Genomic DNA, 8,198 nt, shown 5'->3' with positions numbered 1-8,198 from the left:
CAGCATGGGTGTGGACAAATATGCTTGCTTTATTCTGTATGTTTGTCCAGAACAAAGACAAATACTGTCCAGAATATTCTCCAGAATAACCTCAAGGGTACTACATGCTCGAAAAGTTTGCTGGAAGCATTAAGCAAGCTCAAGCCACATGTAACATTCTTTAGTAATACTGTCATTCACAAACTCTTTTCTTTTTTCGTTTGTTTCTACTTGCCATCCAAAATGTGACTGCTGCATTGTTTCCTGTTTTCCCAAATTACGTCGGGGCTAACCCTAATCCTCTCCTAAAAAAAGTTATTAAAAGAATTTTGATATTTCAAACAAGACTCAAGTTATTAAATAACACCTTGCTGTACATTTTGCTCAAAACACCCTAACCCTAACGATCAACTCATAACTTCCGCATACAATTTGCCATCTACTCCAAACTGCTCAAGCATGTAGAGGGTCTTGCCCTGAACACATCTACGTGGCACATCCTGACGGCAGTATGCTTCGACACGTGTGGACTGCAAGGGCCCGTTCATCGCTGCTTGCAGCTTTCATTTTTATTTGTGTTTTTGATTGCGGATTTATACATTTTTAATGTCTACTCGTGCCAGAAATGCAAATAGTTTTTTTCGGGTTTGGTCTGAGTCCTACACAGTGGATCTTTAATAGCGCACCCATATCAATAACAGAAAAGCAGCCATTGTTTTTTTTTCAAGATGAATGCAAAGAAAGAAAATAAAGACAGGAAGAAGACAAAGAAAGATTGAATATAGGACCCTTGCGTAAGCTTGTTGTCCTGTGAGTAAAGGGCCTCCTTCCAAAGTGGGCCACAGCCTGATAATTGCAGGGCGCTTTGTTTCTTTCGGACCAGATCCATTCTCCAGGTGGATGACAAACAAAACTGAATCAGGTGCAATCAGTTGTAATTTCCTCTAGTTTTCCTCACCCTGCATCTGCTGAGTTAATAATGTGACTGTAAAACACTTGTCACAATCGAGCTATATGCCATATTTGTACACACACACACACACACACACGCACACACACACACACACACACGCACACACACACACACACACACACTGTTTTTTTTTTTCTTTTCTCCAATTTGCTATATCTTTATATTTTTATTTCTTTATACATTTCTGCTTCATTATGCAACTGAAGGTGCATCCGTCTGTCTGTCCGTTTGTTTTTGGACAGATTTTGTCAAAATTATAGTATCACAACTTTGCACAATGCAGTCACACACAGGTGTGAGGTTGAAATGGGTTATGCAAATAAACACACCTGCAAAGCGACAGGCCACAAAAATGTCAGGGGCATGCAGGAGTGTGACGTTGCTGTATATAATACAATATACAATATACTCTCAGTTCAGGGTTGTGTGTGGAGCTTATCACTGGGATAAAGGATAAACTGAAGACTGTCCATTGGGGTGCTGATTGTAAAGTTGCTAATGCTAAAATAAACAGCCACATTTAGCTACAAACCATGTTTCACCATGTTAAATTGAAATCGAAATGTTAAATCTAAATGTTAAATCTAAATTGAAATATTACATTTAAATATGAATGTTAAATCTAAATATAAGCTGAATGTTAAATCTAAAGGCTAATTAAATCCAAATGTTAAATTTAAATATAAATATAAATGTTAAATTTAAATATAAATATAAATGTTAAATGTAAATCTAAATGCTAAATGTTAGATCTAAATGTCACGATGAAACTAAATATTTAGCTAATATGCAAATTCACACTGCCTGTCACTGCCTGTCACCAGAAGTACCAAAATAAAGGCTTATTGATGTGAACAAGTGCTATTCACAGTCTTCTTCGGGTACTCAGATGGCGTGATTGTGCTGCACTGAGCGGACAGGGAAAAGAACAGAATTGAGCATTTCTAACTCGGTAATCTCGGTAATGGACTCGCAGGGACTTCCCCACAACAGGAAGCTGCGGCAGGAGTGGTGAGTTGTGTTCACTTTACTTCACTTGAAATAGAAAGAAATGTGAAAACCTTTGGCAAGCCAAACAGTCAGGACACAAACGAAGAAGGCCCAAATAGCTCCCATTGCATCAGTCACCAACAGGAAGTGCTACGTGTGCCACACACTGGCTCTGAAAAAGCCTCTCATGCAGGTGTCACAGCTGTTGTTCATCAGCTCTAATTAGCTTTCTTCAGAGGTGCTGCAATTCAGCCCCTCCTGCAACAAGCAGGTGTTCATTTGAATGTATTTATAATAACACATTTTAGATTTATTGATTTCATATTCCTTGCTTTGGTTGTATGTTTGTGAAACATTACAATACTAAATTCACTCTCATATTAGCTCCAAACATCAATAAAGCTCCATTAAAAAGGAAAAAAAATGGAGGAGTTATTGCTCCTCTTCAGACAGCTATGGAAGCCCTTAAAGGCCATAACGGAGGCGATGGCAAGTACAAAAACAAAATAGACAGCTCTGATCTGCTCAAAATCTGTATTTATATGGCACATTTCATACTTAGTACTTTATAAAAGAAGAGAGAATAAAGGATAATAACATGGAGGACACAAAAACAATAAAATGCAAATACAGTCCCGTTGTTGTTTAACACGGAGCCAAGTAACTCCAGCGTAAAGACAAACCGGTATGTATTTTACGGATAATTGGTGCAGGATCCCTGCACTCTGAGGGCATTGTGAATGAAAATTAACATTTAACATTTAGAATTAATAATTAACATTTACATTTAGAGTTTAGAGGTTTAGAGATTTAATATTGACATCATTTTTATACAAGAGAAGTAAATGTCACAAAACTCACAAATATTGCTTTAAATCGCGCCAAATGTAACACAGAAAAATTCACATGTTTTTTGTTTTTTTTAACGTGGCTTGTTGCTAAATGTGGCGAAATAGCATGCGCAACTTTACAATCAGCATCCCATAGCCAGCATCCTCTAATATCAAAGATGACTTCCTGGTCTGTGACCGCGTCTCTATTCTATCCTGTTGTTGGCTTTATCTCCACATGCAGCGACTGTAAAGGTCATAAATCTTGAGTGCTCTCTCGCACTGGCAGAGGCCACTCAGACGTACATGGCAGAACAGCACACAAACACATGACCAAATATCAGCACCTCGTTCTTGAAGTCCAACCCAGCTTTGAATTTTTGGGTCATGTGTCATGGTTAAACACTCAAAGACCCTCAAACCCTAAAACAGTGACGTCTGTGAAATGTCCATAAGCCTGAGCTTCCCACCACCTTCCATTCATCTCCAGTAATTTTGCACCTTTCTGTCACTTGTGTACTCACATACATATCATAACAGGCAGATTTTTCTTTCAGTTCTCAGTAAACAGACAACACAGAACCGTACTCCAGTTATTAATGTAGAACTATATCTACTGTGAAAAGTATTGACTTTGTGCATGACAATTCCGCCCACAGGTGTCTATATATATATATATATATATATATATATATATATATATATATATATATATATATATATATATATATATATATAGATTTCAGTCTTGGACAAAGTGCTGGGCCAACCAACATACCTACCAACATTGCCATCAGTACAGCCACACTGTTGTCATGGATTGCATGCAACACAAATGTGGATGAGTGAGGAAAAACAATTACAGGGAAGACGGAACAAATGAGAGATAAACAGAACGATTGGGGAGAAGGAAGTTCGAATGTTTTTGTTTTTTCTTTATTTTCTCCGGTGCACAGAGGGCCTTTACCTCAGTGCACGAAGCAGACGACTCAGGAGGAATATTGGGATTCAGCTCCACTCCTCTTCCTCTGTTTTCTATTCTGCCTGTGTGAAGCAGGGAGAGCAGGAGGGATAGACTGTTCTCTGTATCAGCACTCCAGGGGCTGCATGGCATGGCATCACACAAGTGCCGACAGTCTCTCCATCGCATGGGGAGCTTTTCTTCCGCAGGCACGCGTTCAAACCGACCCGAAATCTGAAAATGTATATTAGCTTTGCTCTGCTTTTCATGAAAGTGCGTGCTGGTGCAACAGTGCAATGTGACGTGGCATCTGAGAGCCTGTAGCATTATAGCAGAGGGAAGCAAACTCCCTCGTGAGAAACATATGTGTCAATGCACCACACCTAACCATTGCTAGTCAGAGGATCTTCTGTGTGTGTGTGTGTGTGTGTGTGTGTGTGTGTGTGTGTGTGTGTGTGTGTGTGTGTGTGTGTGTGTGTTAGGAAGAAGTACATCATTCTCCACTTGAGTAATAAGCTGCCCCTGGGTCGCTGCAGTATTTCTGCCTCACTCTCTGTGGCCCTTTATTACTCTCTCTCATGATTTCCCGGGTAATTGAATCAGACGTAAACATGCAGACGTGCTTACAGGGATAAGCGGTCACACACACACACACACACCCACACACACACACACACACACGCACACACACACACACACACACACACACACACACACAGGGCAGATGTCCAGGCTTGAATGACTCGTTTCTTAACGGTTGCTATAAAAAGCAGCCTTCCCTGCTCCAAGTTGACGGAATTGCATAATGAGTGTGATGTCAGCATTGTTCTTCCCACAGTAACAAGTGACGCTGGCGGGCAGTGGAGGCGGGCATCGGTGTGGTGATCGAGGCAGACGCAGAGACGAGGAAAAGCAGAGAGTGCGAGGATGTAAAGGAGAGAAAGTCAAAGCAGTAAGAAGTAAGTGAGAATTGTATCGATGTGAGCTCATTAGCTTAAATCACAAAATGACATTGCCACAGAGATTTTACAAACACGTCAAATGTCATTTTGTGTAGAAACAGACGCTCTCACCTGGAGAAATAAGGATGTCAACAGGCACATCCGGGAAGAAGTGGGTGGAAAAACTTGTCAGAGAGAGCTCACCAAACAAGAGAAGGATGTCCTTGCCAAAAAGCTACAATCGAAGGTATCAGCCACTCTTGCCAATGTAAAAGCCACCCTCTCTAACCTCACTACTGTGGATAGGAAGGCCCTGGCATCACTCAAAAGAGACCGGAACATCACCATCTCACCTATGAGACTCGGAGGCGAGATCCTACCAGTAGCTACAAAAAGAAGGTTATCGAATATCTACAAAAACTAGACGGGAGCAAAACCATTTACAGGCCATTATGTTACAGACTCTGCCACGGGGAAGCCATCCCAAGTATCTATGGACTCCTGAAAGATACACAAGGAAGGAGCACCACTCAGACCCATCAGCAGCAGCATCAACTCAGTCCAGTGAGGAGGACAAAGCCTCTGTAAATGGGACGCCCGCTTTACCAACTGAGCTAAATGGCACCCAAAAAAACTGGGTGTTTTTAAGGGGACCTAGAGAGACCTCCAGCTGTGCCAAAACATGACCTAACCCAAACCAAGTGGTTTTGTTCCCTAAACCTAACCGGAGCACAAGTATAGCGTTGTCACTTGATAAAATAGAGAAGTATTTTTGTGTTTTTGTGTGTTTCAGCATAAACAAGTTTTGACATATCTCTAATGTACAGAGATGCACATGGAGATTGGATTCTACAAAGATAACAATATTTTTAACCTTAGAATATTTAAACCCACCCACTGTCAGTGCTACAGTGTAGCTTTATCTCTCTGCATTGGCTTTTTACTGGATGAATACTGATAGATACTTGACAGAGTGGTTAGTGCAGCAGTGATGAAATCACAGTAAAGTAAAAGACAAAAGGCATCGCTGATCACATTGTGTTTATACAGTAACTGCCCCTCTAGACAACGTCTTTCGGTCAACAGGTTTAGCAGGTTTAAAGATAAACTGATGAACAGGTCTCTATGCAAAAACACACAAGCATGCGCAGAATGTGTTCCCTCCTGGGGTTCTTCCGAGCCCTCATGTAATCATCGTGCTGCGAGAGAGATCAAGGGTGGCAACATCAGTGTATTCTGGCCGCATTAAAATGGAGCAAGCGTGCTGATTTGGAGGAATAGCCATCTAATTACCGTGCAGGATCAGAGAAATAATGAGTGCAAGAGCTGGAACGCAGCAGTTGGGAGAAATAGATGCTGAGGCCTCTAATGTTCATAGTCTGAGTCTGAGTTAAACAGCAATCTAATGAGCTATAGAAGGTGTTTAAAATGAAACGCCGGAATGTATCTTCTCAGTGTGTCTCCATCCTCAAGTTCAAATACCTTTGACTGTTTCAGATTGCTTAAGACGGCATTAGGAAAACATGCCGCGATCTATTTTGGTGCCACAGACTATAGTACTGTTGTTAAAACTTAAAACCTCCCACGTGGTGCAAACAATGTAATCCTTTTAATTGCTACCAGTCAAGCCAGAGAGCAGGCCCACACTGGGATCCGGCGCTGGCAGAGCACTGTTGCCAAGGTGCAGCTCCAGTCCAAACTTAAAGCGGCATGATTGATCGTGTAAATGCCGCGTTACTTGAAGGACTGCAAACAGCGGGGAAGAGCACCACTGTGCAAATAAGCAGTCCTCCTCAGCTCTGATGTGTTCACATCGACATCACGCAGTTTACACTGTGCACAGCACAAATTGTTCCCAGTTTTGAACGTAATCACGTCCCAGCTGCCCTAATAATCACATGCGCACCCACGGGATGCGATCTTCCTCTTCCTCCCCTCGCCTCTTTTCACTTTTTGCTGTTTCGCTGAAGCCTGGAAATAAGTTCAAATATAGAAGGGGAGGGAGAGGGGGAGGACTGAGTCATCACGATTAACTGGACGTGTGTGTTTGTTTTCCACGTATTATGTCAAGCCCTTTTTCTGTCTTCACCTGTGTCCTGTTACTTAATATAGTCTGTGTGCTCCCTGCTGTTGTTGTCACTCCATCTGTTTTGTTCCCCTTTCTTCATATCCCTTCTCCCATGTTTTTTTTTTTATTTTTTTCTTTTATTCCTCGTGTTTTTCCTGGATGGTACTTTGCATTTAGAGGTGAACTTTGGTATTATTTTCAGATCCTGTCATTAAACGCTTGCTTTTTGTTCTCAACCCCGCCTGCCTCCTGAGTGTTTTGTGTGTGGGTCCTCGCTATTTGGGAGCTACTGCTACTCAAATATACACACATGCTGTATGATACCAAATTTGTTTTTGTGTTTTTATATATAATTGAGGGAGTTTTGTTGTTGTGATAGTATGTTTTTATCATGGTAAAGATGTGACACTTCTGCATTTAATATCTGAAACTGAGACTCAACACTCACCAAAGACTCAAGGTCAGTTCACCCAAAGTTATATATAAAAAATTGTTTCACTAATTTGTAGGCTGTGGTGGAAGAAGTTTTTTGATCTTTATGAAAGTGAAAGTACCGATATCACAATGTATATACTATATATAACCTCTCCTGCAAGACCGCTTCCAATTAATGGAGTTGAATGTTTGAACTTCACTGTGTAGAATGATCCATGTGCACAGTTTGACACTTGAGGGCTGTTTTGTACATTCATTGATCAAAGTGAAATTTTTCTGATAAAATCATTTTTGAATGTGGTAATTACACTGTCTCCTGCAAAAACCAGGTCAAATACACATTAAAGACTTTTTTCCATGTAAATTTCGATGGAGTAGAAAAATAAAATATCATATAATGGAAATTCCCTGGTGCAGTACAAGTAGCTCAAGTTTTATTTAAGTGTAACCCTAACCCTTTATTTTCCACTACTTCTGCCAGTATTTAGTAGTTATTTAAGGGCTGTCAATTAATTCAAATATTGAATTGGAATGATTGTCCAGTTAACTCGCCATCGTTGTTAATGTACTCTAAAGGGATATTTTGAAGTTTTTAATACTCTTATCATCATGGGAGCGGACACATGTGTTTGCTCTATAAAAATGTATGTTTGATATTATTGCAATCTAAAACAGTGACAAATACTGTCCAGAATAACCTCAAGTCAAGGTACTTCATGCTCAGAAAAAATGATGAGAGCGTAACATGGCAAACTCAAGCCCAACAAGCAACAACAGATAGGCATAATGACCTGAATGGAACATTCCTTCGTAACACTAACACAATGATGTGTCCAGTTGTACACCTCTAAAGGTTAACCAAACAACTGTTGTCCAGGTGTCTCCGCTGTAAACTTAACAGTGTGGTCTCTGCCGTTGGTGAGGGGAGAGGAGAGCTCTCCGGATCAGTTGTGTTCTCGGCCAGCAAGTTGTGCTTGAGACTGAATGCACTCCGCTGGTAACTCGACAGTAAGTGCAAATA

The 8,198-nt window shown here is 40.8% G+C and overlaps 1 long non-coding RNA gene across 1 annotated transcript; it reads left to right on the top strand.

Moving 5' to 3' along the window:
- The first annotated feature begins 1,747 nt into the window (after positions 1 to 1,747).
- LOC119009947 lies at positions 1,748 to 6,915 on the top strand. Its single transcript, XR_005071855.1, has 3 exons — positions 1,748 to 1,963; positions 4,572 to 4,692; positions 4,791 to 6,915. It is a non-coding gene; the product is annotated as an uncharacterized LOC119009947 (long non-coding RNA).
- Positions 6,916 to 8,198: the final 1,283 nt, after the last annotated feature.

This window comes from Acanthopagrus latus, chromosome 20, assembly GCF_904848185.1.
Source record: "Acanthopagrus latus isolate v.2019 chromosome 20, fAcaLat1.1, whole genome shotgun sequence".
In the NCBI taxonomy this organism is placed as follows: domain Eukaryota; kingdom Metazoa; phylum Chordata; class Actinopteri; order Spariformes; family Sparidae; genus Acanthopagrus; species Acanthopagrus latus.
This window is presented reverse-complemented; position numbering and strand designations above follow the sequence as displayed.